The 25,105-nt window shown below is 32.2% G+C and overlaps 1 long non-coding RNA gene, 1 other non-coding gene and 1 pseudogene across 2 annotated transcripts; 2 read left to right on the top strand and 1 right to left on the bottom strand.

Annotated features, from left to right (window-relative positions):
* Window positions 1-1,458: 1,458 nt before the first annotated feature.
* On the bottom strand, window positions 1,459-1,937 carry LOC143394185 (protein tyrosine phosphatase type IVA 2 pseudogene; annotated as a pseudogene).
* An 81-nt stretch (window positions 1,938-2,018) lies between these two features.
* LOC143396161 (small nucleolar RNA SNORD64) lies at window positions 2,019-2,085 on the top strand. Its single transcript, XR_013091034.1, has one exon. It is a non-coding gene; the product is annotated as a small nucleolar RNA SNORD64 (small nucleolar RNA).
* Window positions 2,086-5,472: 3,387 nt separating this feature from the next.
* On the top strand, window positions 5,473-19,302 carry LOC143394186 (uncharacterized). Its single transcript, XR_013090678.2, has 5 exons — window positions 5,473-5,677; window positions 14,099-14,329; window positions 14,816-14,925; window positions 17,335-17,463; window positions 18,300-19,302. It is a non-coding gene; the product is annotated as an uncharacterized LOC143394186 (long non-coding RNA).
* The last annotated feature ends 5,803 nt before the right edge of the window (window positions 19,303-25,105 follow it).

Here is a 25,105-nt window from a genome sequence, read left to right as displayed (position 1 = left end):
ACCCTGGGGAGTTGTGACATTAGCTGCTTTTACTGGGTATTTCCAGTTTTTTCTTGAGTCATCCAGGCCCAGAGATCAGTTTTCTTTGTCCTTTCCATTGAGAAATTTGGGAATCTATAAAATTTATTGTCTATGATTGGACTATAAGGAGGTGGTTCCTAGGAGGCATAATGACCAGCAGGGGTGGATCCCAAATTTCTTTCCCCATATCTACCCTTGCCTCATATCTACTTGTCTGTCTACTGTAACACTTCTACAGTTGAAATAAACAGTTCCTATAATAACACATTAATGTCTTCTAGGAGATATATATCCAAAGTAGTAGCATGGGGTCTATTATTTCCATAATAAAAGTTGGCCAGTTTACCATAACACTTTTGTATCAGAGATGTTAGAAGTTGACTGAGAACTCCTTCAGAATTGTTTTATTGAACTTTTACTTCATCTCTTTGAACTGCTTTGTTTTTGTTTTGACATCTACCTTTCTCCTTTCATACTATTGATTTATACTTAATCTGGAATGGTTTTTTGTGGTTTTAATTTATATTCTTTGCCTTCAAATTCATTGATAATAAGTTATTGGGGGAGAACAGACAGTTGTTGGTACTGTATCCGTCTGTGGTAACATTTGAATGTTCCTATTTCAGTTTATAGGACAATTTGCTTATGGAAGTTGATTATAAAACACTAGATTCAGAATTGAGCATGGTGATACACACCTGTAATCCCAGGTACTCAGGAGGCCAAAGCAGGAGGATTATGAATTCAAGGCCAGACTCAGCAATTTGGCAGGACCCTATCTCAAAATAAAAAGAAAAAATGGTCGGGATATTGTTCAGTGATAAAGCACCCATGTATTCTCTCTCCAGTACTGGGGTTGTTATGTTGGGAGAACATAAAGTGAACTTAGTTATACAAAACAAAAGATCTCATTCTTAAGGTACGTTTGTTTTGTGTGTGCATATTTGTGTCAGTATGTCTCTCTGCCTGTATGCCTGCTGATGTTTTTTTGTTTCTTCCTATTGTCCCCTTAATTCTGCATCAGTCTATTACATTGTTTTCATATCCTTTGCCAAGTAAAGGCAATCATTTTACGAGATAAGAGGACTGTCTATGCATAGAGATATACTTTCTATACATAAAATTTTTTTTTCATTTTGTTATTTTTTGGTGCTAGGGTTTGAACATGGGATCTATTAAATGCTACTATGCATTATAGCCCTGGCCTACAACCCCAGCCCCAGTCTTTTTTTTTTCTTTTCTTAAACATTTTTTAAAACATTTTTCTTAAACATGTTATAGAGGGATTTCTTATTTGTTTACTTTTTCCTAATTGTTAAGAAAAGTGGTTGAGGAGTACTGAATCCAACACTATTTCGATGACACAGGTAAATTCCAGATTCACATTTCCAGGTACCAAGAGTTCCCTCTAAATGCCACAATCACATAAGCCTTCGTTTGTATTTCTTTCTACTGAATACAGCAATGCCCATTGGTATCTCTGAAGCGTAATCGCATCTTAGGTTGATATTTCTCCAAGTAAAGCAGCTGTTTGGAATTGAATGCTCCCCTTCTTTTTTTCTTATAAACTGAACTGCATCTTCATACTTCATTCCACATTTAATCAAAGCAAGTGCAACCAGCACAGGTGCCCTTCCCAATCCTGCAACACAATGCACTGCAACACAGCAACCTGGCTCTTCACGGAATTTGGTTTTTAACAAGTTCAGCCAATCATCTACTATCTGATAGGGGGTGGAGCTCCATGATCAAATGGCCAATCTCACTAGAACGAAGATTCCTTCTTTTTCAACTGGAGCTTTATCATATGTAGCATCACAAACTCGAACCAAAGTTGTCACTCCATACTTCTTAAGTTCCTCTGTGAACTTGTTGAGAGTTGCATAGGTAGGGTTGTGAGTTATCAGAAAACACATGTTCTCATAGGACCCAGCCCCATTCTTTTTATTTCTTTTTAAAGTTAGATTTTAAGAGAAACTTTGGTAAAGACCTTGGCTGGATTTATGATGAGCTATGTTTACTGAGCATGATGAAGTGAAGCTCAATATGATTACTCTGAGGTCCAGCCTAAGTGTCATTTTTAAGGATTTAGGACAGAAATATTCTGAATGTAAGTTTTTAAAATGTAAATTTCACAAGGTTTTTCTTATCAATACTTTCTGGTAAAGGAGAATGGACTGGACTGGTAGATTTTGTTTTGCAGTTCAGTAGACAAAAGTGGTTATATTAGTATAGTTTTCTTTTGTAGAGTGCTTTTATATTTATAGTCTTGATAAATTTCAAATTTCTCTTTTCCATTATGTGTTTCAAGTGATAAATTGAGGAGAATAAGGACTTGGAAGGTACTATGTATCCCTACCCCATTACTAGCATCACTCAGGTTCAAACGTCTGTGAACATTTCATAAGCATTTTCCTAGTAACTGAAGTAGTTTCTATATTTACCAGTTGAATAGGAAATTGATGGTTTATTATGTGTAGTTTAAGATTTAAAGTTAATTTATAGCTTTTGCACATGCTTAAGTTATATACAGAGTCAATTTGGGATTTGAACTTAAGGACTTGGACATGTGACCAAGGGCTAACTGAGCTGTATCCTCAGTGATCTGGTTCTACTTTTAATGTCTTTTTCTATATCTTGGCAGTATGGAATCTTAGAAGTTTGGACTGTGATGTAGTTAAGGGAATGAAATTGGTATTTTGTTGGTGATGCTGGTCACACAAGATAAAGATTTGCTAAATATCAATTTCTTGAGTTATGTATTTTATCTCATTGTATCCTTTTATATTTACTTGTTTTATGATATTGGGTACTGAACCCAGGTAGACATTATTTTGTGTACTACTTGCATACTTTAATTATACTGATTCTTGAATTTCTTGATTATTGGCCATTAGATGATCTTTCAATTAATTCCTGCATCCTTTTGGAGAGGATTTCCTGAGGATTAAACTCCAAGTTGCTTTCCCACTGAGCTACATCCCCAGCCCTTTTCCTTTTTTTTTTTTTTTTTAACAGTTTTGCTAAGTCTCAAAGGTTGTTCTCCTTTCTTAGCCTCCTGAGTAGCTGGAATTATAGCCATGCACTGGCATGTTAATATTTACCTATTATTGTAGGAGCGATACATTTTTTGTTACCTGTAGTTGACAATGTAGGATAAGGTAATTAAATAGTTAATTTAGAAAAAAACCTGTTTAAAAATCTAGCACAGATGGTTGTAGATATTAAGACTATATCCTCAAATAGTCATCTCCATTGCTAGAGTCTACATGAGTTTTATGTATGTATATAAATATATGTATACTAATGAACAATATCAGTATAAATATTGTAACTGTATAAAAATTAGGGTGTCAAAAAGTTATTTGGGGTACGGAGAAATGAACATTTAAAAGTAAGGTAGACAAGGCTTTTATCTGGATTTTTCTTTTATTGAGCCATTTTTCCAGTTTTGCATATTCAACTTTGATTTATAATAGTATTTTTGATCTTGACTAATAGCAATATATTGGGTCAATTGAGAAAGTTGAGCTACCGTTCCACTTGATGGAAGTAAAAGTGTTCTGTTGAGTGAGAAAGGAAAGGAACAAGTGTAGGATCTGTTGAGGTGTAGTGTATATATGTGTAGGTTCTTTGACCTTGTGATATTTGATGCAATTGAGAGGACACTGTAGTCTTTGTTGTATAACTTTATCCAAATAACTTTATTTGGTGGTAGTTCTTCTGGATAGATGACCTGAAGAAAATTCTCCACAAATAAGAATCTGTGGAAGAGATGAACAATTTGTTTTTGTGGTTTGGGGATAATTTCTTCAACCTGATGATGATTTTCATCTCTGCCAGGGAATTTCCAGTCCAGCTAATTTACAGTAGAATAATTTGGCAAAGAGTAATAGAAGGCATGAACTAGTAATAGATTGTTGAGTGCATTGATGGATGAGGGAAAGGAAATATAGAGTCTAAGTATATAGAGGTTGGAGCATGTCCTTAAATTGTTATAAAGGTAGATATGTAAATTTAGAGTAATATTAGGATGTTTCACTTTTTGGCATTGAAAGAACTTATATTTGTATTTTTTAACAGTGATGCAGTTGAGAAGTCAGTCATCATTTACATGGCAATATTTGTTTTTCTTCAGAGAGTGAGTCTCAGCCCCCTTTTCTGTGCCCTCTTTTGAGGTGACTTTGAGTGTCTTAATATTATTGTGATTAGCAAGATTTGCTGATCAAGTATCTGTATTGGAATGGGTAAAGGGCATTTCTAGACAGCTTTGATTAAGTTGGAGCTTTTCAAAATTTAATGTGCATATGAATTACTTGGAGGAGAGCTTATTAAAACAGTTTTCTGGGTCCCAGTTTTGTAATTTCTGCTTTTCATTAGGTTTAGATGTGAAATTAGATTGTTAATAAGTTGGCAGGTGGTGTTGTTCCTAGGCACAACACAGAGAACATTGGGGTGGTTGTGTTTCTGAATGTGCTTTTATATGACTTAATTAATTAATTAATTAATTATTTTTTTGTCTTTGTTGATTTTTCCTTACATTCAGTCTCCTGGTGATGCTTATGATATGTCTTCTGTGCTTAAAGCAATAGACATTTGTTTATCTGACTACAAGAATAGCTATGCATAAATCCCTGGACAAAAATAATTAAAGGGAAAAGGTAGAAAGAATAAAAGTTGTCATTAGTGTGTACCCAGAGATAGAGTGTTGATGTAGGTCAGTGTTAGAGTGGCTGCCTAATAGTGCAAAGTCCTGGGTTTGATTCCCAAACACTTCCAAACAAATGTAAACACAGTGATATTAACTCTATGAAAACTGACATAACATTTGATTGCTTTAACATAATATTTAATATGACTTAATTTATATAGATGTGGACAATGCAATGTAAGGTATTCTTATAGCATGTTTGTAATTGAAGAAATGATAAATGGAGTTTGAAAGTTGTCCTAATTTGAAGATGCAAGCTTTTTATTGTTTTCTTAAAAATAAATCAGCTGTTCAAATGCTAGATTAAAATTAGACTAACTTTGAATCCACCACAATTCTAAATCCAGTTTAATTAAACACACTTCATAAAAAAAGACTTTACCCATAATTCTTTGGTTAGAAAAATTTCAGAAATCAACAAATTTACAAGAAGTAGTAAATTTTCCTACCATACTATATACTTTTATTTATTTAGCACTCTCATCATATAATAGTGGCTTTAAATTTTTTCAATGTATTTTTAATTTTTTCTAAAAATATTATCATACAGTAATTGTACACATTTATGAGATTCAGTAAGAAAATTTGAAAACATGAATATAGGATATAATTATCATATCAGAGTAATTAGTGTTTTTTTTTCTTTTTTGGTATTAGGAGTTGAAACCAGGGCCACTGAGATACACTCTGATCCCTTATTTGTTTTTTTTTTTTTTTGTTTTGTTTTTTTTTAGAAAGAGTGAGAAACAGAGGGAGAGAGAGAGAATTTTTTAATATTTATTTTTTAGTACTTGGCGGACACAACATCTTTGTTAGAAGTTTATTAAAGGACAGCAGAAAAGACTTCTCCCAGAGGAAGAAGGGGACCTAAGAGGTGGAATCCCGACACAACATCTTTGTTTGTATGTGGTGCTGAGGATCGAACCCGGGCCGCACGCATGCCAGGTGGGCGTGATACTACTTGAGCCACATCCCCAGCCCCCTTATTTGTTTTTGAGACATGGTCCAGCTAAGTTGCCAGGCTGGCCTTGAGTTTGGTATCTTTGTGCCTCAGCCTCCTGATTAGCTGGATTGTAAGCATGTGCTAATATATCTGGCAGAATAATTAGCATTTCTGTCTCCAATATTTATAATTTCTTTGTGTTGGAGGCGTTTGAAATATTTTCTTCGAGTTCTTTATTATAAAACATATATTAAACTTGTTAACTATAGTTACTGTCTTAGCTTTACATTGCCGTGACAAAAATACCTGACAAAAACAACCTAGCAGAGTGAAATTTTATTTTGAGAGTCCAAAGGTTCAGTTTGTCTTTGGCTGAGTCCACTGCTTTGATCCCCAAGATGAGGTGGAGTATCACGACCAGAGTGCCCCCAGAAGAAAGCTGCTCAGCTTATGCAGCCATCAGGAAATAGAAAAGGAGAAGATGGAAGGGGGAACACAGTGAAGATGAAAACTTCCAAGCCATACCCCCAGTGACTCCCCTCTTCTTGCTACACCCCATCTGCTTACAGTTATTATCCAGTCAGTCCATTTAAACTAAGGAAGATTGATTATATAGGTCTCCTAATCTAATCATTTCACCTCTTATTACTGCAGGGGCACAGGAGTTTTGGGGGACACCTCGTATCCATACTATAACAATAACCCTACTGGGCTGTAGAACACTATCTCTTCCCATCCATGTTGACATAAATCACATGATTTTACCTTTTTTATGGATGTAAAATAGTATCACATACAGAGTTATGTATACACCACATTTTCTTCATCTAACTTCTGATGGACGACTCATTTGATTGCATATGTTGGATCTTCTGAATAGTACTAGAATGATCATGAGAATACAGGAGTCTCTTTGATGCAGTGATTTTATTTCCTTTGGATATGACTTCATTAGTATCTTCTAATGGTAGTTCTCTATGAGAATAGTGTTACAATAGTCTGTTTTCTTAGAAACTTTGTAAAATTAGTCACTACAGAGATTAGAAGTTGTAAATAATATGGATATATTCAGATCAAGATTAGAAGTTGTAAATAATATGGATATATTCCGGTCAAGTCAGTTATTTCCCATAATAATGATAGCTGAATAATAAATCCAAACTTGAAACAAAGAAACTTACTTACTTTTACATTGACTTGAATTGAATAAAATCGTCCTTTTTCTGAGAATAAGTTACTGCAATTATTTTGTAGGTTGATCTTGTAATTTGTGGTTAACTTATCTATTAGGTAAAACTCTCTTTAATGAACTTTCGTAGACACTGAATTCAAATTATATAGGCCAATTAGGCATTTTATCTGCCAAGTGTCTTGTGGCCCAGAGTGCTATTGGAGCAAAAATAACAAATGCATCCATTAGAAATTGTTGAAGTCATAATGTCACTTTCATATAAGCCTTGTTATTTAATTTGTGTGAGATGATTACATGGCAAAATTTAGAAATGTAGTTTGAAGAGGTTGTAGAGTTTTCTTTTTTTTTTAAAAGAGAGAGTGAGAGAGGAGAGAGGAGAGAGAGAGAGAGAGAGAGAGAGAGAGAATTTTTTAATATTTATTTTTTAGTTCTCGGCGGACACAACATCTTTGTTTGTACGTGGTGCTGAGAGTCAAACCCGGGCCTCACGCATGCCAGGCGAGCGCGCTACCACTTGAGCCACATCCCCAGCCCAAGGTTGTAGAGTTTTCTTTACTTTATGAGGAAAATGAAAACATTAAGGGATCACCAGAGGACATAGTGTCCTTTTTTTCCTGCCCTCTGTCACAAAGGGCTGACATAATTGGTAAAATTAGTTTTACCAATTAATTAATTTTTGTTTCATTGGTATACTCTATCAGAATTATTGATAGAATTAATACATGAATGAATAGTAGGTGTAAGAATTTTGCCCTCTAGTGAAGTGAAGGCCAAGTTTGCCTTAAGCTTTACCCTGTTTTATTCTATTCTTCGTTAGGGGGTTAGGTCAAGAATCAGGTCTTTTTTATTGTGCCATGATGCTAGAATAAAAAAAAGTGGGGAAAATTGCATTGTTTTTAAGTTGCCTATTTCATCAATTAAAAAGGTATGCTTCCAGATTTCTAGTTGGTTTTTTTTTTTTTTTTTTGAAATGGAAATAATCTCTTAAGGTGTTGTCCGTTTTATTGGGTGTCTCAAATTCCTTTATTCTCACTGGAGAATAAATCTATAGGATGTTGTATAACATGGGTTCATTTGAAGTTTTCCATTGGGAAAGATCTTAATTTGATATATCAAGGGGGCATTGCTATTGGAAATATGACAGAGTTTATGTGTTAGTGGGTAAGAATAATTAATTGACCATATAAAAATGAAAATGCATATGTAATTCTGTGACCTGAAAACTATATAATATGAACATGATTACATTTTAGTATAAATAAATTAAAAATTTATTCCTAAAATGGGAAAAAAACATTTGAGGATAATGTCATATTATAGATTTATTAATACATATTTCTTAAAATGAGTTTATTCTATTTCACTGTTAATTCTGAAGAGATGAGGCCAAGAGATGGAAACAAATAAGGATTTCCTTAGAAATTTTATGCCTTGAAGATACTGTTCATGCTCCATCTGTTCTGGTACTGCTTCTATAGCTGAAGGCTGAAGGCGTTGTCATCTAAACCAATTTACTTTTTTTTACCCAATTCCCTTGCTTCCAAAGGTTCTTCAATATATCTTTCTGGTGTGGCAGTTATGAAGACATGATGGGACTCATTTTTTTTTTTTTATAAATCTGAAGTTGGCATTTTTACAAGTGTTAGAGAAGACCCAAATGACATCAGTTGAAAATATTTAGAGCATATTATACAACAATAAAAATGGAAACTTCCCATTGTTAGGCACTGGGCAAAAGATATTTTATAATTTTTTATTGGTGCATGATAATTATAATGAGGGAATCGATTATGCTGTACATGCACAGCACAAAATTTGGTCTATTTATTCTCCTGGGTTCATAAAATTTGTTGCATACCTTTAATTCTTCTACACCTTAGGCAAACAAAAAAGCCAAAAGTATTTGTTTTTCCTTGCAATGATCTTTGCAATTAAAACCTTACATATGTAATACTTGCAGGCATATACAGCAAATATATTCTTTTTTCCCTCTTGTTAGTATTGTAAAACATTTCTAAATCTTCAAATTTTATTATTTTTTTAGGAAATAATAAGCTTATGAGTCTAGAGAAATACTTGGGAGGATTGTGGTGGCATAATAGTATTTCAGTGCAGATATAATAATTGAATGACTAATGTGTGTGAGTTTCTTGTATTCTACAAGAGTCAGAATGAAATTAATCATGTATTACTTTTCATTCTTTTTATTTGTATTGTTTTAATCTTTCCTGAAATCTAATTAGAGAAACACAAACACATTGATTTTTTAATGAGTTTATTAGGATGTTTTAAAAATGGTTTCTTTGATAAAATAGCTGTTTTCCCAGGGAAATTTCCAAAAACACATTTGGTAAATATAGTCTTAAATGGTTTAGTATGGAATAAATTTTATGTTCATTTTTTTCGGTGTTTAAGAGTAATAAAGAAGGAGATATTAAAAATGCTTTATATATTAATTAGAAGAAGCATTTTTAAAGTACATTTGAGAATTCACTCTATGCAGCATCTCAATGTAACTGTTTTCTGATATTTTCTTGATTAAATATAGAGATTGTTAGCCATGAGTTTGAATTGTATAGAAAGATGACTAAAGAAAAGACTACCTTTGAATTGAATTCCTTTGATTAGACTTTGGTATTAGACTTCAGTATTCTTTTTCCAGGAATACTACATGCACAGAACTGTTAAATGCAGAACTCTATTTATCTGCTTATTTATTTATTTATTTGTTGTTGATGGACCTTTATTTTATTTCCTTACTTAAATGTAGAGCTGGGGATCAAATCCAGTGCCTCACACATATGAGGCAAGTGCTCTACTGCTGAGCTATAACTCCTGTTCCATGAGCTACAACTCCAGCCCCTGGAATTTTGTTAAGGCTGCTATATGTGTGGAACTCATGGGTATATCTATGTTTTGCAAATGTCTCACTGTTAAATGTCTATGATATGAGGTTTCCTTTTCATGATCAAGTTGCAGAAGAGATCAACCTTTATGAACACTAACATTGACAACCAGGTGGGCTTTGTATCACAGAGGTATGTGTATGCCACACAAAACTGTTAGGGAATATTTCTAATAAGAAAAATGTCTGGTATTTTGCATTTGAGGAATGATTATGATTCTGTTTATTGCTTAGAGGGATTGCTAAACTACTTTATATTTAGCAAATTTAAGATATGGACTTAGTATATAAGGATGGAGTTTAAGCGGCTGGGCCTATGTTCAGAGATGGTTTTTATATGACTTCCATGTGAAAAGATTGAAAGCGTCATTGGATCACTGCCCTCAATTTTTAGATTTTGGTATATGATAGGAAATGTTCTTATAATATATGTAGCATATATAACTATATACCTGTATGGAAATGAGTGATACACACATATATTCATGTCATATATACATGGTATATATGCAAGTTTTGGTTTACATTTTTTTTGTTTTCAGTTGTTATATACATGTTCACATGTTGTTTACATTTATAGATGTGGAGAATTTTCTGTCACATTTTGTGAATATATTTTGCATAAAATAAATAGGATAAATAAAAAAATAAAATAAATTATAGGACAGAAAGTGTTTTTTGTTAATTGAAATGCAATTAACAAAATGCAAAAACCCAAGCCTCTATTTAGTAGGATTTTTACTCAGATATGTATATATAGTTAGTACGTTTTAAAACATGTTTCAAGAAATGTATGACTTTTGAAATCCTTCTTGCAATTAATCAATCCATATTTCTGTGTTACGAATCAATATTTGTGATTAGAGTCATTTTGTAAAATGATTCATTACCTTTGCTCTTAACTTTTTTTGCCTTTTTTTGTCTATGAGGAGGCATGAACACACTCTGTGTTGAGCTAGAATTAACTAAATGTCAGAATCATATCTGTGTGTTCATGTGTGTGCACGCATAAATGTGTAGGTATGTGGATGTGTGAGTATATACAAATGTATATATTTATATGTTTTGAACATTTTCCCACAGAATGGCATTGCTGATGCATATACATTTTGGAAAATAACCTTTTTAGATTAATACAGCCATGTACTTTTGTACATATTAAAATTTATTGTTGGAAGGAATGTGGAAAGGATGGATTTTTTTATGATCACAGTTTCATGTACATGTACAATCCTTTTGCTTACTTCTATTTTTGTTTTGGTAAAGATGGTGAACATTTATATATTGCAACCATTACTTTGTTAAACTGTTTAACTAGTTGAAATATAAATAATTATAAATGATTTTAACAGCATGAGGTGGTTAGCTTTTGGGGGTTTATTAAATATCTGCAATAGTTGCTTTATAATATTTCAGCTTTTTTAGATGCATGTGAGTTGATGAGAATTAGAAAAAGAAGAAATATTTTTCTTTTAATGGAAAAGTATTATTTTTATCTTTTGGAAAAACGTGAATATATTTCTGTGATTGTACAACTTACTTGTACATTACATTGACAAAAGCTTCTGTGCTTGCATGTTATTAGTATATATACTGTCATGTTAGAGAAGATAGTGGTATTTTACCACATTTACAAGTAAAATCAGATTATCATTCCAGGGTATCCATTTAATGTAAATACAATGTGTCTATGTAACAGATAAGTAGACATATCTTATTTTGCTAAACTTACGTTCATGATGTAATTCTTCTTACACGTTTTATAGAATTTCTAAATTATGTGGTTCTTTTTTATTTACTACATGGTAAAAAAACACAACTTTATAAATAATGGGGAAATAATTTTTTATTTCAAACATGTATTTCTAGCGTCTCACAAGTATAAATTTTGTAAATCCATAAAATTAGTAGTACTATGGTCATTTTTGGTTAATGTGGCAGTTAAATTGGTTATTCATAAGTAGCTCTTAGAGCTAGAAAAATTTATCATATATTAATATAGATGTTAGAAGGAGAAAATAAGAAAATAGGAAGACACTATGCAAGTAACTCCACTTCCATGGAAGTCTACAGTTTGCCATGTATGAATTGCATATTTAAAAATACTCAAATGAAATAACAGTTAAATCCAGTCATCTAATCTGGATATTCAAAGCTTCCTTATATCTTTTTTTCCCCTTTTCTGTCAACATTCAAGATATAAATGATTAAAGAGAGTTTGTACTACCTCTTGGAACTATACAATGTTCTGTATGTGTTCCCTTGGTTGCATGACAATATTCAAGACAACTTTGTAAATAATGGTAAAGCCAAAATTTTAATTTTCAACATCTAGTTGTCCTTCTAGATGTATAGAGTCTCACAAAGTATAATTTTGTAAATAAGTCATTGTAAAATTTCATGGTTTGATGTTTTTTTTTGAAATTTTTTTGCCAATGAAATACACAAAGTTGTGGGTTTTACTAAATATCTGTTTATTGAGTTATGGGAAGGAAAAGGTTAAAATATGTGTATTTTAAGCTTTTGAGTTTCCATCAAAAGAAAAAAATACATTTTAACCATAGTTATTTGCTTGTATTATATACTTAAAACTTCATAAGTTTGTAGTTATATTGCTACATTTTAATAGTATTTTTTATAATCATTGTAGAAAATGCCTTTTATAAGAAAAATTTCCTTCTACCTCTTCGACTTAATACACACACACACACACACACACACACACATACTTGGACTGCATGACAAAATTCAAGACAACTTTGTAAATACCAGTTACCCTTGTCATTTGAAAATAACTAGTTTTGCCAGGTGCTCTGGGTCTCAAGAAAGTATAAATTTGTAAATATTTCATTGTAAAACTCCATAGTTAAATTGATTGCTGTAAATGCTTTTACAGTCCATTGGTTAATTAATATAAAGACAAACATTTTGCTGTTTTGTGAGAGAGTAATAGTTAAATTGTGTCTGTATCTCTTTACTGATCAGGATCATTGCTGTTTGTGTGCATTATATATTTAAACAATTACCCTGGCATACAGTTTGACCTCAGGTACCAAGTAGAAGATATGAGAAGGAAATTCCCATTTTAAAAAAGAGACAGAGAATTAAAAAGATTGGTACAATTATTGTTACCTGGCTATATTTATTCTCTTCGAATTTACTTGCATGTACATGCATTTAAAATCATGTTTTAGTTAAATAGTTGGGATATTGCTCATTCCAGCTTTTCTCATTTGTTTGTTTAATGATTTATATTTTATTTTACTTTAATTTTTATGTTTTTGCTTTGGATTATTCCCAAAGACTCATGAATGATATAGGCTTGTACTCTGCCACTATGCCATATCCCCAGGCCTTTTTATTTTACAAATGATGAAACTTTTAATTTTTAAGCTTGAACATATTTCTAGAATCCAATTTATTATTATTTCTAACTATAATTTTATAGTAATACTAAGCTCTATTACTTTGAATTCCAAATCTGTTTCCATGTTTGTATATCCCTGTGAGAACAAGACAACAATAATTACAAATAGTTTGGTTTTTCTGATATTATTTTTGAAATTTTCTTGTGACCTATATATAATTCATGTATGTGATAATCAAAGACAAGTCATGTGTTACCCGTTACATAAAGAAGGATTTTTTTAAATAAAAATTCTAGTGTTGATCAAAGTATAAATCCTCATTTTTTGAATAGAATTTGGTATAGATCATCAAATTCTGTGGGTATATAAAATATTTTAAATGTAATAATTGGCTATCGGATTAGCCAATTCCAAATGTTGGAATACTTCAACATTTGCTAGGAAGAAAGTATTATGTGTTTACTTTAAAAACACAATGTAAACAACTGAAATATCAACCAGTGAAAGATTGTATTTATTATAGCTTACTCAACATCAATGTAACTTTTGTACAGAAATATTTCAATATTGATGTAGGTTTTGAAGTATTTTGAGTTGAACAGATATTGAATAATTGTTTGTAATAGATTTGAATGCTTATGCCTCTTTGTCCTAGCTGAAATAGTAATGGTTAACTATAAAATATTTATAACATTTTGGAAATGAGATTTTTATAGTGAGGTAATATTTCTTATTGTTAAAATGTTATTTTATAATTCTGTTGGCATTTTTATATATGAGTTAAAATTCAAAAGATGCATCCACATTTGTAAATTGCTACGTGAAAAAAATCTAAAATGAATATATCTAATGGAATTAGAAAAATTGTCTGGAAGAATAAGGTAAAATCTTACCAGTCCTCTGTAGAGAGATGAGAATAGAAGGAGTGTTTCTTTTACCATCTTTTAATTTTTAAAAGGTATTAATATATGAACAACTAAACAAGAAAGAAGTGTTAAGGAGACAGTTTGTACTTATTTTTATTCTTGCAACTCACCATCGTTGGAGCATTCGGTTGTCATATCCAGCTTTGTCTTCCCAGAGGCCTTTGTGAATGATTTTTTTCAATGATTTTAAGAAGAATATGTAATTTAAGAGAGTAAATAGTATTGGATTATCCAAGAAAAGAAGGAAGAAGATGGAATTATAGGTAGGTGCCAAGCAGTTGTATTTTGATTAACAAATGAGTAAAAAATAGAACTAAAAATTCTGTAAAGTGAGTAAATTTTAATAACAAGATCATATTTATGGGGACTAATTAGAGATATTGCAGAGATGTTGCATTTGATGTAAAAGCATGTAACCACATGCTTTACCACTGAACCTTGTTTCTAGCCTCCTTATTTAATTTTGATTTGAATGAAGAATTGATTGTTTGCTTGTTTTTTCCTTTGGTTCATTGTGCTGAAAGATTTCAAATAAGATTTTAGGATTTTGTAGATCACACAAAATTAGCAGGGGAAATATTTGAATATTTTTGGCATTTGTGCTAACCATGTTGGCTAAAATAGAAAGTGTTTTTTGCAATTGTGTTTGCTGATTGAATATGCCTGATCAACATGATGTTATCCTGATTTGTATGTTCTTATGCTTGGTTCATATCTATTCATTGCTCATTGGATGTTATATTTTTCAGGTATTCACAATGAGAGATATATTGAAGGTAACTTGAGTACAGCTGATGAAATCATCAGGAATATCTTCCTTTGGAGTCCTTAATTTTTACATCTTAACTGCAAAGCATAGGTAAGAAGATTCTGGTGCCATTTTCAGGTGAGACATTAACTAAGCTCAGGAAACTAGTTCTGAGGTACACACTATCCTGTGTTTTTTTTTTTCCATTCTGATTTGTTACACATGATGGCAGAATGCAATTCATTTCATATTATAAATATAGAGCACAATTTTTCAAGAAACTGGGTGTACACAAAGAATTTTCACACCATTCATGTCTTATACAAGTACTTAGGGTAATGATGTCTATCTCAGTCCCCCATCTTTCCTACCCCTTTCCCCCTCCTTTCCCCTCCTTCCCCATTGCCCTATCCCTCCATTCCTCCCATGCTTCCCACTCCCCCCAGTTGCTATTATGCATCTGCATCTTCATATCAAAGAAAATATTCAGCCTTTGTTTTTTGGGGATTGGCTTGCTTCACATAGCATTATATTCTCCAACTTCATCAATTTACCTGCAAATGCCATGATTTTATTCTCTTTTAATGCTGAGTAATATTCCATTGTGTATATATGCCAAAGTTTCCCTATCCATTTATCTACTGAAGGGCATCTAGATTGGATCCTTAATTTAGCTATTGTGAATTGTGCAGCTATAAACATTGATATGGCTGAGTCCTTTGGGTATAAACCGAGAGAAGTGGGATAGCTGGGTCAAATGGTGGTTCCATTCCCAGTTTTCCAAGGAATATTCATACTGCTTTCCGGATTGGCTGCACCAATTTGCAGTCCCACCAGCAATGTATGAGTGCATCTTTCTCCCCACATCCTCACCAACACTTATTGTTGTTTGCATTCTTAATAGCTACCATTCTCACTGGAGTGAGATGAAATTTTAGAGTAGTTTTGATTCGCATTTCTCTAATTGCTAGAGATGTTGAACATTTTTCATATATTTGTTGATTAATTGTATATCTTCTTCTAAGAAATGTCTGTTCATTTCCTTGGCCCATTTATTGATTGGGTTATTTGTGTTTTTGGTGTTAAGGTTTTTGATTTCTTTATATATCCTGGAGATTAGTAATCTATCTGATGTGCAAGTGGTAAAGATTTGTTCCCATTCTGTAGGCTCTCTATTCACCCCACTGATTGTTGCTTTTGCTGAGAAGAAGTTTTTTAGTTTGAATCCATTCCATTTGTTAATTCTTGGGTTTAATTCTTGCGCTACAGGAGTTTTATTATGAAAGTGGGGCCTAATCCGACATGATGATGAGATTTGGGCCTACTTTTTCTTCCATTAGGTTCAAGGTCTCTGGTTTAATTCCTATGTCCTTGATCCACTTTGAGTTGAGTTTGTGCATGGTGAGAAATAGAGGTTTAATTTCATTTTGTTAAATGTGGACTTCAGTTTTCTCAGCAAGATTTGTTGAAGAGGCTATCTTTTCTCCAGTATACATTTTTGGCACCTTTGTCTAATATAAGATAATTTTAATTATATAGATTAGTCTCTGTGTCCTCTGTTCTGTACCATTTGTCTATAAGTCTATTTTGGTGCCAATATTATGCTATTTTAGTTACTGTTGCTCTGTAGTATAGTTTTAGGTCTGGAATGGTAATGCCACCTGCTTCATTCTTCTTGCTAAGGATTGCTTTGGCTATTATGGGTCTCTTATTTTTCCAGATGAATTTCAGGATTGCTTTTTCTATTTCTATAAGGAATGCCATTGGGATTTTGATTGGTAAATAGACTTGTCTTTTTTATTTTTTGCAGTTTGGGGGGATAGAACTCAGGGATTTATGTATTTTAGGAAAACAATCTGCCACTGATTACTTCACCAGCCCCTGATCAAAAGGTAGTAAAGGTGTTGTGGGTGTGCACACAGTGTACCATTTGTTTATTTTACTTACTTATTAGCAACCATGACAACATAATTAATTCAATAAAGTAAGTGACCAAATGTTTAATTAAGAAATTGAGCTGGGTGTGGTAGCTCATGCCTATAATCCCAGTGGCTTGGGAGGTGGAGGCAGGAGGATCCTGAGTTCAAAGCCATCCCCAGTAATTCAGTGAGGCACTAAGCAACTCAGTGAGACCCTGTCTCTAATAAAATACAGAATAGGGCTAGAGATGTGGCTCAGTGGTTGAGTGCTCTGGAGTTCAATCTCTGCTACCCCAAAACAAAAATTAAAACAAAACAACAACAACAACAACAAAAAGAAATTGATAATATATTTGCTTTTGCAAATAACAGTACTATGATAAAAAGATACTTTTATGGAAACCACCATAATTGCTAACTGAAGTAGGGAATCATGACTTATGTTAAAGTTAACTCAGTTGCTAGGTTGATTAACAAGACAGTACTTGTAACTGTTAACTGACATTTCTAAAAATGTTAAACATGAATATCCACTTACCCTTCTACCTTAGCAGTTCTTCAGAGTGATATGCTTAAATTGTTTTGTTTTTCTTGTTAACAGATGATAGTTTCAAGAAAGAATACTTCTGTCATCCTTGGTTTTAGTCCTGTGAATGATTTGTACTAGCAATGAAAGATCTGTTGGAGTAATTTAATTCATGTGTTCTTCACTCCTATCTCTCACTTGGCGGTATGACTATAAGGGACACTGTCCATTTGATGGGGAATGGGGTGCTTTAGTGATATAAGTTTATTTATATAGCCTGTTTTTCCTAAGTTTAATGGCTCTTTGATGTTACTAGTTTGCATGTGTTGAGGTTGAATATCCTGAAACAGTTTTATACGGTGGCAACTATTGTGTTGTGGGTCAACACTTTTTAAACAATGTCCACGTGAATTTTGTGTTATGTTCTCTTTATAGCTCCATCAAAGCCTCTCTCTAATTTTTTTTAACAGAAATATTTTTTTGGTGGGGTGGGAATCAGGGATTGAATTCAGAGGCACTCAACCACTGAGCCACATCATCAGCCCTATTTTGTATTTTATTTAGGACAAGGTCTCACTGAGTTGCTTAGTGCCTCACTTTTTGTTGAGGCTGGCTTTGAACTGGTGATCCTCCTGTCTCAGCTTCCTGAGCTGCTGGAATTACAGGCATGTGCCACTGTGTCCGGCATCCTCTTTATTTTTCATATTGTTATTTTTTCCTGATATTTGATTAGACATTGTTATTTTTTGTGTGTGTATAAACACATGTATAGACCGTGTACCTTTTCTTTATAATATTCTGTATATAAATGATAACATTGAGATATAAGCAGCCAAATAGACAGTGTGAGCATCATATCATATGCAGAGGATCAGTTAATATTAATAAGTTACAAAAAGAAGGCTAATATCTGATCTCCTTATTGTTATAAATTCCAGTAGGAATTTTTGATAATAGAATGAATGTTGCACTTTATAGTCCTTGCTGATGATACTAAGTTTGCTCCTAAACTTTTCCTATTTTTCTATTTGTTCTTTCAGGGAATTACTGGAAAGAAATGCATGCCATTGTTTTTACCACCTTCTTCCTCAAAATTAAAATATGTTCTGCATAATGAATGAAGACTTTATACTTAATGTGTGTTGCAATGGACACTCCTTGCTCATCAGAAGAACTGAACTCAGAAAGCTTGTTTTTGAAAAGAGACCTAAAATATAGCCCAGAAAATTCTAATACTTAGTTGTATTAATTGTCTTTATTGTTGCTGTTGGACTTTATCTCAGGAAGTGCAATGGAAGAAACATTTGTGTCCAGAGAAGTTTTCCATAAGTATAAAGTGCATGCATTTATAATTATCACTTATGACAGGATAAATTTGAACATGACTTTAAAATATTAAAGAATGCAGACTCTTGTGAAGCAAGTTTTTTTTTTTTTGGTACTGAGAAATGACCCTGTGGTGTTTTACCACTAGGCTTCATCCCCAGTCCTTTTTATTTTGAGACAGTGTCTTGCTTAGTTGCAGAAGGTATTTCTGAGGCTGACTTTGAGCTTGGCAATCCTACTGCCTCAGTCTTCAATTCTCTGGGATTATAGGGATGTGCCACCATGCTAAGCTAATATTTTTGTTTACTAAATTTTTTTTCTCCTTCTAATTCATATTCTATTTGCTATTAAATTGATACAATTTGTATTTTTTTCATGGGTTGATCTTAGCTATGTATTCTCTATTTGGTAAACATCCTTATGTATAAATTTGAATTTTTCAGCTACTTTGGAATATTTTCTGTGGATTGGAATTGCCGGGGAAAAGTATTTCCAAAATCTACAATTGAGTAAATTTCCTCCTAATTGGAGTAAGTTCTTCCATTGTTTAATCAGCATTCCCCATTTTCTAATACTGTGTAAACATTAGATATCAGTATTTTCTTGATCATTGATAATGTATATTAAAAAGAAAGTCCCTTCTTTTTCTGTTAAACTAGATCATCTTCATATTATATTAGTATTCATTTGTATTATTTTAAATTCTTGATCCTTTATTTTCACTTCCCTATAATAAGTCTTTTTGTTACTGATTACTAAGAACTCATTTATACTTATGTTAACATTATGTCATATATTGTAAATGAAATATGTATATATAATATATTCGCGTATGTGTGTTTTTCCATTTTCTTTATTGTGCTATAATTTTATTTTTTGGTTGTATACAAATTATGTGTTGAAATATAATCCTGCTTTATTGCCTCTGTGTTTTGTGTTTTTCTTCACAAGCATGTTCATATTAGTAGCATACATTTATTTGCATTGTCTTCCTATTTTTCCATCAAATATTTTTGTCAGTTGATTTCTTGGTCTACTAATCACTGCTATGTTGTTAGCATAATAAGTATTCAAATTTCTTGCCTTGACTTTTAGTGTTACTTCTTTTTAAGTTCTATCATAATCATAGAAAATTACTACATAAAATTAGCTGTTTTTGGCTTCATTTGTTTGCCACACCTTCTATTGACAGTTCATTTACTAATGATTTGTACAGTCTCATTTATTCCATTCAGTTCTCATTTCTCTTCTTTTTCAGAATTTTCTGTGTTTATAATTGCATTTTTTTCTCAGTTGATGCTTACAATTATTTTACACATTGGAAAAAATGCAGTTTTAATTTCATTTGCACCAAATTTAATAGATTAATTAGAGAATAGATCACTTTAAAATTGAGTCTTCCTATCCAACTTCAAGGTATGTCGTTCTGTTTCTAATCAGATTATTGTATTGGGATACTGCCAGTACAGTTGAACATTTTTTTTCATTCCTACAATATTTCAAAACTTTTGTTAACTGTAGTGATTGGGAACAATTTTCCAATTTATTATTGATAAATCATTTTGTATCCTTTTATAATAGTATTTTCAGTTTTTAAAAATTAAAAAAATAAATGACGGTGGAATGCATTACAATTCTTATTACATGTATACAACACAATTTTTTCATATCTCTGGTTATAGTTTTTATCATTTTGTTTTAGTATTATCATTTTTATTACTCTTGATTAAATACTCTGGGAAATTATTCTAGTGTATGTAAAACTAGAATATACCATTGATTATTTGGCCATTAATATGAATTTTACTGGTTTGAGGTTGTTTAGGTTTTTTCCTGGTCATTTTATATAACTTCTAGTGAGTTTTTACAAAATTTAGTGAAGATTTAATTATTTTATGGTACGGCTATTGATACTTGCCCTTTAAATCATTGATTAATTGAACATTCTTTCACCTTGAGAATAAAATAAATTTATTGTATATACTTCCCTTTATGTTAAAATTTTATATGGAATTTGTGAAATAATATTTGCATGCAAGAAAGAAGTTTTTTTTTCCTTTTTTTCCATATATTTTTTCCATTATTTTTTAATATAATAAAAAATTATATTATTTTAATGGCTCTTTGAGACCACTTTCAGATCGGAAAGAGTTAAATACTTGTATAACTTCTGTAAAAGGTTTTTAATTTGAAATAATTGTTTGATTTAAAATATGTTAATGTAGCAGTACATAGTAATTTTATATTTATCCCTACCTTTCTTATATTATTTAGTTCTCTAAACCAGGATATTGTCATTTATATATCATTTTAACTGGTCCACATACCTTATTGATATTTGTGTTGTTAGTGTCAATGAAATTTTATGGGTCTGTGATTGAAAGTTTGTTTCTACATTATATAAAGTTGTCCTGTGCCTCTTTTTGGGCATTTCTCCATTTTTTAATTTTAATGATCTTTATTATTTGAGCATTCTAAAGAATTTCTGCCCATTATTGCCCCTTTTTGTGTTTGTCTAATCTTTGTGATTGACTTTATTAGTTTTTGGAACAAATGCTATGAAAATGATTTTATGCTTCTATCATTTCATTGCCAAAGGTGATGTTATTTTGCTTATTTGTCTTATAATTAATACCTTTTAAAGATGATACTATAAATATTCTTCACATTTTATCTACTAAATTAATTATACATTGGTGTTTCTTGCTTGAAACTGTTGTAAAGTGATAGATGTAATTTTAAAAAAATCAAACATTTGTTCTGTGTTTTATTGTTTTTGTTTGTTTGTTTGTTTGTTTGTTCTTAGGTACTGGGGATTAAGCAGAGGGCCTTGCCCATGTTAGGCAATTGCTCTAACACTATGCTGCTTCCCTGGTGCCCTTTTTGAATTTTTATTTGATTTTTGAGACAAGATCTCTAAATTGCCTAAGCTGGGCTTCAAACTTTATTCTTTTTAATACATACAACACCAGGATACAACCAGGCTTCAAACTTTCAATCATCTCTCTACACCTTTTCAAATATCTGTGATCATAGGCAAATGTAATTAATACATTTGATCTTTATAGTTAAGAAATCATTAAAATAGTGAAGATTAAGTTAAGTGTATTTTACTATAATAAAAAACAGTGTGTGTGGGAGTCAGTGCTAGTCCAAGATCAATCTCTCCTTAGTGCCACCAAGCCCAGTTGCAATTGGAATTTTATATCTTATACTTTATCTTCCACTTGTTTATATCAGTATGGAAATTTGCTTTATTCTATGGATGAAACTAATCAATGTGATTTTTATATTTACTGATATTGTTCCAAATTTGGTCATTTGTGTGTGTGTGTGTGTGTACACACATACATATATATATACACACACACACACATACACACACACACACACTTATTGGACACAGTACGTTTATTTTATTTATTTATTTTGTGTGGTACTGAGGATCAAATCCAGTGCCTAACATATGCTAGGTGGGTGCTCTACTGCTGAGCCACAAACCCAGCCCCATTTAGTATTCTCATAAGTTCTTATTTTTTATCTAGACCTTAGTCTTTCTTATTAATATTCATTTAAAATTTTCTGTGCACAACAATATAAAGTTTCAGTTTTTTTTTCTTACCTGCTGATCCAATCTATTTATCCTTGGATGTCTGGTTCATTATGGGATATGACATGTAGGTATCGAGATATGAGTGCTAAGAATGGTCATTTCTATTTTGTTACTGTTCCGTATAAGCCCTTCTAAGAAATGGTATGGACAGACATTATCTGTATTTATATTGTCATTGCCCTCCTCCACAATTTTTATTCTAGTAAACTACTTTGTTATGATAAAATAAGCACTACGTAGTATTTGCAATATTAACTAATTTACTAATGTTTTTATTTTTTTATTGGTTGTTCAAAACATTACAAAGCTCTTGACATATCATATTTCATACATTTGATTCAAGTGAGTTATGAACTCCCATTTTTACCCCGTATACAGATTTAACTAATGTTTTTAAATTTTTTATTCTAATTTGTTAAATATGGTAGCAGAATGCATTACAGTTTGTATTACACATATAGAGCATAATTTTTCATATCTCTAGTTGTATACAAAGTATATTCGCACCATTTGTGTCTTCATACATGTACTTAGGGTAATGATGTCCATCTCATTCCACCATCTTTCCTACCCCCATACCCCCTCCCTTCCCCTGTCACTCCTTTGCCCTATCTAGAGTTCCTCCTTTAATGTTTCCTTGTTCCTCCTCCCAACCCTACTATGAATCAGGCTCCTTATATCAGAGAAAACATTTAACATTTACCATTGGGTTTTTGGATTTGACTAACTTCACTTAGAATTATATTCTCCAATGCCATCCATTTACCGGCAGATGCTGTGAATTTATTCTCTTTTATTGCTCTTTTATTCCATTGTGTGTGTATACCATATTTTCTGTGTCCATTCATCTACTGAAGGGCAGCTAGGTTGGTTCCACAGTTTAGCTATTGTGAATTGTGCTGCAGTAAACATTGATGTAGCTGTGTCCCAGTAGTATGCTGTTTTTAGGTCCTTTGGGTATAGAGGGTAGGATAAAACTGGGTCAAAAGGTGGATCCATTCCCAGTTTTCCAAGGAATCTCCATATTGCTTGTACCAGTTGGCAGTCCAACTAGCAATGTATGAGTGTGCCTTTCTCCCCACATCCTCACCAACACTTATTGTGTTAAATTTCTTAAATCTTTATTTCTTGGTTGTAGTTAGACACATATTTTTATTTAATTTATTTATATGTGGTGCTGAGGATCGAACCCGAGTCCTCACTCATGCTAGGTGAGCGCTCTACCACTGAGCCACATCCCCAGCCCTTTTGTTTGTATTCTTAATAGCTACCATTCTCACTGGAGTGAAATGAAATCTTAGAGTAGTTTTGATTTGCATTTGTCTAATTGCTAGAAATGTTGATCATATTTTCATATATTTGTTGATTGATATATATCCTCTTCTGAGAAGTGTCTGTTCATTTCCTTGGCCCATTTATTGATTTTTTTTTAACTTTTACTTATTTTTTTTAGTCATACATGACAGTAGAATGCATTTTGACATATAATACATACATGGTATGTACATACATCAATCAAATTGTCTATTCTATTTTTTTTGGTGTTTAGCCTTTTGAACTCTTTATATACCCTAGAGATTAGTGCTCTATCTGATGTGCAAGTGTTAAAAATTTGCTTCCAAGCTCTAGGTTCTCTATTCACTTCACTGATTGTTTCTTTTGCTGAGAAGAAGCTTTTAGTTTGAATCCATCCCATTTATTAATTCTTGATTTTACTTCTTGCGTTATAGGAGTCTTATTAAGAAAGTAGGTGCCTAATCCAATATGATGGAGGTTTGGGCCTACTTTTGCTTCTATTAGACGCAGGATCTCTGGTTTAATTCCTAGGTCCTTGCTCCACTTTCAGGTGAGTATTGTACATGGTGAGAGATAAAGGTTTAATTTCATGTTGTTGCTTATGAATTTCTAGTTTTCCCAGCACATTTGTTTCTACAATATATGTTTTTGGCACCTTTGGCTAATGTAAGATAACTGTAATTATGTGGGTTAGTGTCTGTATCTTGTATTCTGTACCATTAGTTTACAAGTCTATTTTGGTGCCAATACCATGCAGTTTTAAGTTACTATTGCTCTGTAGTATAATTTTAAGTTCTGGCATAGTGATGCTACCTGCTTCACTTTTCTTGTTAAGGATTACTTTAGCTATTCTGGGTCTCTTATTTTTCCAAATGAATTTCATGACTGCATTTTCCATTTCTCTGAGGAATGTCATTGGGATTTTAATTGGAATTGCATTAAATCTGTGTAATACTTTAGGTATTATGGTCATTTTGACAATATTAAGTCTGCCTATCCAAGAACAAGGTAGATCTTTCTATCTTCTAGAGTGTTTTAAAATTTATTTCTTTAACATTCTGTAATTTTTTATTGTAGAGGTCTTTCACATCTTTAGTTAGGTTGATTCCCAAGAAATTTTTTTTGAGGCTACTGTAAATGGGGTGGTTTTCTTTGTTTCCCTTTCAGGGAATTTGTCACTGATAACACAGAAATGCCTGTTGATTTTGTATCCTGCTACTTTGCTGAACTCATTTACTAGTTCTAGAAGCTTTCTGCTAGAAATTTTGGGTTTCGTATAGAATCATCATTGGCAGATAGTACCAATTTGAGTTTTTCTTTTCTTATCTGTATCCCTTTAATTTCTTTCATCTGTCCAATTGGTCTGGCCGTTTTTTTCAAGAACCATGTTAAATAGAAGTGGTGAAAGAAGGCATCTCTGTTTTGTTCCAGTTTTTAGAGGGACTGCTTTCCATTTTATCTCCATTTAGAATGATGTTGGCCTGGGGCTTAGAGTAGATAGCTTTTAAATATTGAGATATATTCCTGCTATTTCTAGTTTTTCTAGTATTTTCAACATGAAGGGGTGCTGTATTTTGTCAAATGCTTTTTCTGCCTCTATTGAGATGATCA

The sequence above is a fragment of the Callospermophilus lateralis genome, chromosome 3, assembly GCF_048772815.1.
Source record: "Callospermophilus lateralis isolate mCalLat2 chromosome 3, mCalLat2.hap1, whole genome shotgun sequence".
Classification (NCBI taxonomy): Eukaryota; Metazoa; Chordata; class Mammalia; order Rodentia; family Sciuridae; genus Callospermophilus; species Callospermophilus lateralis.
This window is presented reverse-complemented; position numbering and strand designations above follow the sequence as displayed.